Here is an 11,312-nt window from a genome sequence, read left to right as displayed (position 1 = left end):
AAAGCCAGAGTGAGTTCCTATTTGAAAAACCTCTAAGTCACTGCTGGAGCCTGAAAACAACTGAGCTTAACACAGCATTAGCACACTTGGGCACTGCACAAGCACACCACCTTGGGTAGGTGCAGACACTCTGGAAGGCTCCTCATGAGCTCAAGGGGACAGGATCCTTGCAAATCCAGTTTCCTGGTTGCTAGGAAAAGCAGAGCTGGGTTATTCATACTGAGCTACACTCATAACTGAGGAACTGTGCTACTGAACTCACTGACCAAAGAAATACCAAGGTGACATGGATTCTCTAGAGCCACTGCTGTTCTGTTTTGCTCAGCAGTTAACTACAGAACAGCTGCATTCTGCCCATGAGGTAGAAAGATGGAAAAATCACCCTGCTGTAATCCACCTAGTGTCTGTGCTGAGCTCAGAAGGGTGTGCTGGAACAGTCCACGTGCCCCCCACCCCGAAGATGAAGGCACGAAGGGTGCCATCCCAATTCTCCTCACCCTCCGAGTACAAACCTTATCAAACTGCCACGATACTCAAGGAGCCTCAGCAGCAGAACTCCTCGTTCACATGACTGAGGGTCAAACTCAGACAGAGTTCACTTATTGGCAGGCATTTAAAGATACAAAGATATCTGATGTCACAGCCAGAAATACCTCCTTTGGAAAGCATTTCTCCCAAAGGAATGCCACCACCACTTGCAGCGATGCCAGCCCTGGTAACTAGTGCTAGACAAACAGCTCACTCCTAAGGACATGGTTGTAGTAGTAGTAGTATCACATTGCTGTCTTAAAGTCAAATTGGTTAACTGCATCCAAGATGACCCAAGACCAAGAATAGTAAATGCAGGCTGTCTCAGCATGTGTTGGGGACATGAGCTCTCCTCCTGAGCTGTGTGGCTTTGCTGCCTTCTCATCAACCTGCACAGGTGTGGATTTTAGCTCATACACCTTCCAACTATGTCGGACAACACTTCCCACCTCCCCCCTCACGCTGTTCTACGCTGAGAAGCACAAGTTGAAACTTTGACTTCCATGAAGATGGAAGTTCTTCCCTGAAAGAAGATGAGCGAGGATCAGCAAGCTGATGGTAAATCCGCTTCTGGAGGACTACTTAGTGCCCTTTAAGAGTCTGATCCTCACCGATACTAGTAAATTCCAGAGAGCAAAGAGCAAAGGAATTACTGTCACCATCGCAGTGTCCCACAGCAGTAACAGAACACTGATACATGTGTGTTTTTCACATGTCCAGGCTAAGAAGGCAGAAAAGAGAAGTAACTGGGATAGCCATTTATCTTCTCTTTACCAACAGATGGATGCTGCCAACCACAGGAGATTCCATGCACATCTGTACACTCTCTTTCTCTCTGAAATAGGAGCGATGAAGGTCACTTTATGGTGGTAAGGTTAAAGTCTTAAACACTGTTTGTTTAGCACACACTTTCCTTAAAGCAGCTTTCCAGGAAAAAAACCTGGAAATAACATCCATCGCAGCAGAAGACTTCAGAGCAGTTCAGCTTGCTTTCTGTAACTGGAAAAAAAAACCCCAACCTTCTACTTTCAAGCAGAGTTTCAAGCAAACTAAAAATAAAATGGAAACAAAAAATCAGAACATCTCCCTTGCCTTGCACACCAGTTTCATGCAGTAGCATAAGAGCTGAAAAACAAAACTGCAGAGCTGTTCCTACAAGCATTAAACATCTTCTGAAGGCATTTGCTGCCATGAACAGTCTGATATTTGGGTGTATAGATCACAGGGCCTGTACAGTTAATGAAGCATTTTGTACCTTATGTCCTACACTGACTTTGTGGAGAGACCTAAAATAACTTCAAATGAGTCTACTGTCTCAGCACTTAGAAGGTCAAATTAAAGTATTAAACTCTGAAGTTAAAATATATATGTAGTGAAGTTCACTTGACTAATAAAAAGCCTTAAATATGAAGAGTACTAATCACTAGGCCCAAGAAACGCAGACTCCAGTCTTTCAAACACAGCCTGAAATAAAGGTCTTGCTTTCCTAATTCCAGGCACCTCTTGAACGTGGGGCTACAGGAGAATTCAGAACACAGTGATATGGGGTGATGGTTTTAAACTAGAAAAGGGGAGATTTCAGTTGGGTATTAGAAAAAGGTTCTTCAATGAGGGGGGTGGATCACTGGAATGGTTTGCCCAGAGACACAGGATAGACCCCATCCCTGGAGACATTCAGGGTCAGGCTGGATGTGGCTCTGAGCGACCTGCTCTAGTGAAGATGTCCCTGCTCACTGCAGGGGGGTTGGACTAGATGACCTCTAAAGGTCCATTCCAACCTTACACATTCTGTGATTCTATGATACCACACTGAGAACACTCTGAGGAAGAAGCTGCCATCACAGGCCCGATACCGGGTTCCACACAGCCTTCTATCAGGTGTTATCGTACTGGGCACCTTTAACATTAGGCTGCCTGCCAGCAATTTCAGCAAGACTGCATTTTAGCACTGTATTTGTGAGCAAAGGTCCATCCCAACAAAACTGTAACCTACAAATTGGATTGACTGAGACCCTGCAAATCAAGCAGCACAATGATTATGCAGTGCTTTACGTGTATACTTCAACAGTGCTGCCAGTCAGAAGGTGTAACACAAGAAGCTCACTCTATAGCTGAAACAAAAACACCTGGCAATACTGGTTTCAGTGGGGTATTTGAGTCCCAAAAGTATGCTAACACAGCACAGAAAAGCATTTTGCCCTAAAAATTTGACTCCTTATGCAATTATACCATTCTTTTCACAGTTAAATGAATGCAGAGATGAAAGCCAGATAAAAAAAAAATAAATCTAAGACCACAAACTGGAATCACTAGGTTGGAAAAAACATTTAAGATCATCAAGTCCAACTGTTCCTGTCCTCTACTAACCCATATGCCCAAGCACCTCATCTACCCACCTGTTACAGGGCTGGGGACTCAGCCCCCTTCCCTGGGCAGCCTGTGCCACAGCCCCACAACTCTGCCAGGGAAGAACTTTTCCCTCCCAGCTGAGCTGACCCTGCCCTGGGGCAGCTTGAGCCCATTCCCCCTCGTCCCATCTCCTGTCCCCTGGCTGAAGAGACCATCGCCCACCTCTCTGCACCCTCCTGGCAGGGCACTGGAGGTGGGGAGAAGGTCTCCCCTCAGCCTCCTCTGCTCCAGGCTCAACACCCCCAGCTCCCTCAGCTGCTCCTCAGAGGATTTGCCCTCCAGCCCCCTCCCCAGCCTGGTTGCCCTTCTCTGGACTCGTTCAAGGACCTCAATGTCCTTCTTGGAGTGAGGGGCCCAGAACTGGACCCAGCACTCGAGGTGCAGCCTCCCCAGTGCCCAGTCCAAGGGCACAATCCCCTCCCCAGACCTGCTGGCCACACTACTGCTGATACAAACACCTTCACAGTAGTCAAGATCTGGACAGCAGTGAAAGCTGTTAGGGTCATTATTGCTTTTTAAACTTATCCTAGAAATCTACACTAGATGGTTTTCTTAATGGAAAGCGAGCTCATTGCAGCACCTCGCCAGAAAACAGGCTTCTAGCTGCAGTCAGCAGCTCTACCAGGCTTAAACATGACAACCCTCAACAAGTACAGAGCACATCTACTTGCGGAAGGACTGAGCTGACGATAAATAGTTCACCTGCAGGTAAACCATGCCTTGGTTCAGATGGCAACAAAACCCAGCACTTTCACTCCTTCTCTCCCACTTAATTCCTAGATGAAGCATCTCTGTATTCATGTTAGGGAAAACTTACTTAAATTACCAAGGCTGTACAATAGCTGAATGGCTTCTGTGGAGTGAAACTCCACATTAAGATTGAGTAAATAAGAGAAATGGGAATCTCAGTGAAATCTCTGCTCCAGTACCATGGACACCACTACAAATGCAGACTGCTCAGACTCCTGAGGTCTCATTTACCATAACACAAGAGGTTGAAGAGCTTCCCAAACACAAACTTGTTTAATTAGGTGTACATAAGAAAAGCAACAGTTAAGCTTTTGGATAAACACCTGAAAAAAACCCAACAACACCCAAACAAACTAACTTAGATACAGGACTAGGCAGAGGGAAGCATGCTCAGGGCTGGGTTGGATGGGGCCTTGAGCAGCCTGCGCTGGCCAGAGGTGTCCCTGCCCATGGCAGGGGGTTGGGACTGGATGGTCCCTCCAGCCCTGAACATTCTGTGATTCTGATCTCAGTGACCAGGACCACACATTTCCTCTTACAACCTTTATTTTCAGTACCCTAAAAGTGACACAGACATACATTTACTGCACCTTACTCTATCCCTGGAGAAGTTTTATTCTGGGTGTTATACCAAGGCCACCTGGAAGGAAGAGTTCTTTGCAAGCACCCTCTGTACTGCTCAATATATCCCTTTCTGTCCTCAGAGAACACCCTTCCCAATTTGACTCCCATGACAAACATGCTCTACCCCCAGTTGGACAAGTCACCACTACACCAAGTTGAAATGGATCCAGAGGGTTATGTCACTCTCAGAATTAGTAAGAGAAGAAGCAATTACATGCAAAACCCTAATTGTTTTTCTGCATGGAAAATGTTGGTGGGTTCCTTTAATTTTGCAAGATCACCTGGTTAATAACTTCCCTCTTCACTGTATCTAATACAACTCTGTATATGCAAAAGCAGCTTTTGCCAACTGTCAACTTATAATTCTGGGGACTGGAAATTAAGTGCTGTTACATATGATGGGACAAGAGCAGAGCACACAAGAGCAGAGCAGAGGGGCAGAATCCCCTCCCTTGACCTCCTGGCTACACTCTTCTTGATGCAGGCCAGGACACTGTTGGCCTTCTGAGCCGCCAGCTCACACTGCCAGCTCATGCTGAGCTTCTCATTGATCAGCACCCACAAGTCCTTCTCCTCAGGGATGCTCTCCATCCACTCTCCACCCAGTCTGGAGTTGTGCTTGGGATTTCTGAGTCACACACAGGACCTTGCACTTGGCCTGTTGAACTTCATGCAGTTTGCATGGGCCCAACTCTCCAGCCTGTCCAGGTCCCTCTGGATGGCAGTCCTTCCCTCCAGCATGTCAAACCTCACCACACAGCCTGGTGTCACTGGCAGACGTGCTGAGGACGCACTCAATCCCGCTGTCCGTGTCACCGACCAAGACACCAAACCGTGCTGGTCCCAGTCCTGACCCCTGAGGAACACCACTCAGCACAGACCTCCATGTGCAAGCACATTCCAGACAACTGAAATCCAAAGATCAGCAGCACAAGAAGATACCAAATTCAGGTCTTAAACTCTTGACACTGGGCATGTTTTTTCTCATTTGCTAGAAGAGCCTTCAGAGAAGCGTGTGCGTAGCCCAGATTCATCCCGTGCTGCTGGCACATTATCAAGAAAGACCACAACTGCACGTAGATCATCTTACTGTACTCCAATTGTCCCAATTAATTGCCTTTGGTTTTGCAACCATTTCATTAATGGGTAAAACAGCATTATTCATTTTACACATTCCTCATTTTCTCACTCTCTGATGCCTGGGGGTTGGAACTCTGTGATCCTTGGGGTCCCTTCCAAACCAGATCAGTCTATGATTCTATGCCTCTCAAGTGGAAAGGTTTGTTTTGTTGTAAGGAAAAAGGATTAGAAAATCACCCAGCACCATGGTTTTTCAAGAGTTTTAAGGTGACTGAGCTAGAGATTGCCTTAAAAAAGCACATGTCACAAACCAAAAAGATTCACACATAGGAAGGCCATGAATAACAAAGCTAAGTGGAAAAATTAATCACCTAAGACTGCAGACTTGCCATGTTTGCATATGTAACAGCTGAGTGAAAGCAAATAGTTCTAACACAGTAACAAATCATGCACCTGAAACGCAGACAAAATCATTTCCATTCCTTGCAGAAGACACATGGAGGCAGTTCATCTGCACACTCCGTAGAGGATCACGAACATAGATTTATTAAACACAATACCAACAGTAAACTATATAAAGAACCTTACTCTTCACCAAATGCTGAATATGTAACTAGTGTTAAGTATCCAGTCTTACTTCATCAGGTAGAGGGAATATACAGGGAATACTAGGGAAATATCAGGTGTTCTTCACCACAAATGTCCCCATCTATAGTTGCAAAATTCAAAATAATAGTTCCCAAGGCAACCATAATTCACTTAACCAGGACACACCGCTCCCTTCCCATCGCTCCACGGGCTGTTCAGTGAACGCTCCCTGCGTGATGCGCCCTCCGTACAACTGGGAGCAGAGCATCACAGGAACAGGCACAAGTGAGCAACTCCTGCGTGGTTAAAGCAACAAAGTTACCAAGTGATACAGACATTAGAGTTTTGTTTAAAGATTTTAGGGGGGGTTCTTCATGGGAAGAAGAATTAAGCTCAGGTCACTGCTGCTGTTTCATAGCAGAGGTGCCGGTTTCTTTTTAAGAACAGCTGGGAGGAAGAACAAACAAGCAAACCATTTGCCCACAAACCAGTTATAGAATTGCAGACTGGTCTGGGTTGGAAGGGACCCCAAGGAGCACAGAGCTCCAACCCCCTGTCACAGGCAGGGACACCAACCTCCAGGCCTGGAGCTACACAAGGTTGCCCAGGGCCCCAGCCAACCTGGCCAGTTACGAGGAGATGCTTCTCCTCTTGGTAAATTCTGGGTAACTTAAGTTTCCATTATAATTTTAAATGGAAAGCTAATGGCTAAAAAAGCTTATCTGTCAACAAACTGGTAATTACATACCAATAAAACAAGCAGCAGCTAGGATTTCATAGGATTTCCCATGAAAAGCATGCTAGCAAGAACTTTATTGCACTGCTATCCCAAACAGCATCCGCTGCTACTCTGAGCAGTGCGTGCACATGATGAGCACGTTACTCACACTCCAATTCCCTGCACACATTAAAGCAGCACTAATGCCAAAGCTGCCCTGTCCTCCTTTGGCACCTGCCTATTTATTCTCCTGCAAACGTTTTCCTTTCTCCTTATGCTCCTAAGTGTTTACATAGCTGCAAGGGCAGCCCAGAAGGAGGAGCTGGGTTAAAGGTAGCCATCCAAACCAAACCATGGGCTGTCACAGCTCTGCTTTCTCCAGGCTGCTGACTCTCGAGCTCAGTTAAGGAAGAAACATACTCCACAAAGCAGCAAGCAAATTCAGGTGGGTAAGTGTGCTGAGAGCACAGAGTCTGTGAGCACCAGACCAGCACCACAGCCATCACACCAGCCTGGTCAGGGAGCTGGGGAAACCCAGGAAAATCCCTCCCCTTCCTGCACAGAGGGAAGGGGAAGTGTACAGCCAACTCTTTCAGAGTGGCGGAAAACTAGACTGTCAGGCAATTTTGTGTAGACTTACCCTGACCTAGAACAGAAGCCAGGTTAGCTTTAATGCATGTGAGCCTTTAACTGAGGTCTGGGTGTCCTCACTGAAGTGCTTACAAAGCACAAGAGAAGGGGAAAGCATGGAAGAGGAAGACACTGCTGGGGAGGAGCAGAACCATCTTCCTCACCAGGAAAAAAGCAATAAGCCCTCATGGGATTATAGAAGCCACAGCTTCTCCCAAATAAATGGGAGAGGAGCTATTGGAAAAGACACTGAAAGCACTGAAAAGCATGGAAAATTACAAAAGCTGTCAGGAAAGCTCTGCCCAGACACAGCAGTAACAATTAAGTAGATTTTAAAACAAAAAGCTTTCACTTGTTAGCAGATTGCATCTCCCATTCCAGTCAAATAATTGGGAGGGAAAACAATTTAAGCTATGTAAGGCACACCTGACACCACCAGGATTTTTTTATATAAGTAAATATATAAAAAGAGACCCCAATAAACTTTCCACAGGAACAACAGATTCATCTGAAGAAGCTTCTAAAACATTCCTCAGGTAGGCTTCTTTGGTCCATCCTACAAACTGCCATTACTTCAAATGAAGGAAACAACAAAACCCAGCCAGACCAGAAATGGGATTTGGTGTGTACTTGGAACTCATAGGACAGATCAGAACAGATCCCAAAACCAAGGACATAACCCTTATGTGGGCAGCAACATGTTCAACAGCAGAAGTACTGCCTGTGAAGGGGAACGACATGCAAGTTGGAAGAGTATTAAGGAACCACTAATCTACATCTGGATCTGGAATATGAAAATCCTGCATCCCTCACATCACATAGCTGTGTGCCCCCATCGCTGATCAAGGGACCTCATTCTTTGTCATCCAAGAAGAATGTTTATCTTTTCTAATGCTGTCAAGCCAGCAAGCCTAGTCACAGGCTGTATGGAAAGCCTTGTGCTGCTTGCTGGTTTTCTAACGACCCAGGAACTGAAGCTACCCAAGCATAAAGCTATAAAACCTCAAATCAAGAGTTCAACAAGAGTTTTCCACCTCTTATTGGGAGTCCCCACAGCTAAGAATGAAAAAAGAAAACCAACCATGAGATTGTCTCCTAGGTGCCTGCTGCGAGTCCCACCACTGAGGTGTACCAATGCTGGAGGACACTGAGAAGTGCTTCTGACAGCATGGGAAGTAACAACACCCCACCTCTGTACCACAGGAAGAGAACCAGCACCAGTGACAGATAAGGAAGCAGAATTTGTTGAAACAGAAATCAACACCACCACCCAATCTACTTTAATTTCCCACTCCACCCCCAAAATATTTTTTGAAGTATAATGGAAAAGAATCTAAGGGGCTTTGACTGCTTTTCAAAGCCTAAAACAAAAGATATCCCAACTGCTGAAGGCTGAAATCTGACAGCGCTCCCCAAATTCACCCCTGGTTAGCAGCTACTCAACCTGAAACCAGCAACAGCTTTCTGACAGCTGAACTCTTCAGAGCAGTCAGAGACTATCTGAGCTCCAACACCACAGAACTACCAGCAAACCCAACAACAGCAGATAGTTCTCCATACATAATCTGAACAATCAGCTTTGCGCAACAAGACTTCTGAAGCTCACCCATCACCACAAGCACCAAGTACTTCTTTTAAACCATCAGATAAGGTGGGCTCTGTTGTCTAACAAGCCAGCCTTTATGGGTGCTGGGCCTACAGAGCAACAACACAGCTGTCCATGTCCCTCCAGGTGAGCACAACCAGGCATGAAGCCAACAACTACCACTTGATGACATATATAGAGACATGGGGACTACAAAAAGACAAGTCAAATGGATTTTATTTTATGAGAGGATTCCCCCAACAGAAGAAATACTCTCAAGCTGATCACCTGTGATGTTCTTCTTGCCTCCAACAAGGAAAAACCCCTCCTGTGAAAAAGCCACCACCACCCAAGGCATCTCCAGCTCCACATAAACATTGCAAACGCTCCAAATTATTTTTCTGTGCTTGGTATTTTCCACAATAATTACGTTTCAAGCAGCCATTTGGGAGGATGAACCTAATGAAAGGTTGTTAAAATATCTGCTCCTCACTTGAAACCTGGGAGCCCCGGAGCCTTCCCGCATCCCGCTCCACGCTCCGGTGGGCAATCCTCACACGCAGTACTTTCCAGAACTCAAGCCCTCCATGCCCAAGCGTTATGTAATTAGCACGGGAGGTGCTTCAAGGCCACAAATAATTAACAACGCGCTCCAACCACCCCTACACCTCGTTTAACAAGCAGGAGGAACGCAGAAGGGAGCCGGGACCACCCGGAGAGCCTTCGGACACGGAGGCTGCCCGCGGCTCGCTGCAGGCACAGCTCTGCCCTCGCACCCCCCACCTCCTGTCCCCCACCACGGTGAGTTAAGCGTTAAAATCACCCCCGTACCCCCGCCGCTGTCACCCCGCTCCGCAGGGCAGAGCCCAAGCGAGCATCCCCGCAGACAAAGGCTGGGCGTCCTCACCCCGGACCGAGCCTGGCGCGGTCCCCCGGCAGCTCCTCGGGAACACCCCGCTCCCTCGCACCGGCCTCTAACCCGGCCGCCGCCTCGGGGCCCTGGCCCGCCCGCTTCCGAGGGCTGCCCGCCGCGCTGTCCCACAGTCCCGGGCCCGCCGGCCCCAGGCCCAGCGCGGCGAGCCCCGGCGGCCGCGACCGTTGGCATCGCACGCCGCCGGTAACGGCCGCTCCTTCCATTCCCCCCCCGCTACCCCCGTGCGCCCCCCGGGGCCTCACCTCACCGTCGGGCGGCGCGGGGGCGGCCGGGAGCCGCCGGGCTCCGTCAGAGGCCGCCACCGTATTTCGAAAGATCCGCCATTTTCACCCCGTCACCACCGCCCCCCGCGGCCCGCCCCCGCCGCACCTGCCCCCGCCGCCCCGCCTCTCGCGGGCCGCCCCGCCGCCAAACCCCAATTGCTTCCGGACCGGCAGGGAAAGGGGCGGCAGCGGATCCCGCACCGAGCCCTAGTCCGAGGAGGAAGCTTCGCCGCCGGCCTCCGCCTCTCCCCCCCCCGCCCCCGCCTTTCCCCCCTCCTCCCCCCCGGGTCCGTTTTAACCCCAGCGCTCCGCGGCGGCTCCGGGCGCAGCTTGTGCTAACGAGCAGCGGCGGAGAGACCCGCCGGGCAGATATCCCCACCCCCACCCCCCCCCCCAAACCCAGCCTCCCCCCGCGGCGGGGACACGGCGGGGCCGGCGATCCCCGGGCGAACCCGGGGAAGTCGGCGGGGCCGCCCGGGAGCCCGCCCCGCCGCGGAGAGCGTGCCCAGCGGGGCTGGGCCTGCGCCCTTCCCGGCGGGAGGCGGCTGTCAGCGCCCCGCCGCTCCCTCCCGGGAACGGGGGGCCGCGCCCGCACCCCCTTCTTCATCCCCCCGCCGCCGCCTTCCCGCCCCTCGCACTCACCGGGCGGGCGGGCGCTGCTCTTCCTCCTCCTCCTCCTCCTCCTCCTCCGCTACCGGCGCCTCTCCCCACCAGTGCTGCCGCACGTCCCCCCGCGCCCCGCGGCGGTGCCGCCGCCGGCCCCTTCTCCTCCGCTACCGCGCCCGGCGGCAGCGGCGGCGGCGCCAGCGACGAAGCCGCCGTGTTTGTTCAAAATCACGCGCCCCGCGCCATTCCCCCGCCGCATCCCATAATACTGCGCCGCGCCGCCCTGGCAACGGCTGGCGCAGCGCCCCGCGCGCGCCGCCCCGCGCTTCCGGGACCGCCCCTCCCGCTCGCTTCCGGGGCCGCGCCGCGCCTCTCCTCACGTTAAGGCCGCCGGTACGCGCCGTTATAGACGCGTACAGTTCTGGACGTGCCGCCCCGCGGGCCCGGGGAGAGGCGAGCGGGCTGCCCGCCCAGCCTTTATCCCTGTGGCCTGCGCGGACGCGTCCCGCTCTCCCCCCCCCCCGCCTTCCCCACGTGACTCCGCCGCGCCGCGGCCCTTCTAGCCTGCCGGGCGAGCGGCTCTATGGTAGGGGGAGG

Source organism: Gallinula chloropus (assembly GCF_964237585.1).
Source record: "Gallinula chloropus genome assembly, chromosome: 7".
NCBI lineage: Eukaryota > Metazoa > Chordata > Aves > Gruiformes > Rallidae > Gallinula > Gallinula chloropus.
This window is presented reverse-complemented; position numbering follows the sequence as displayed.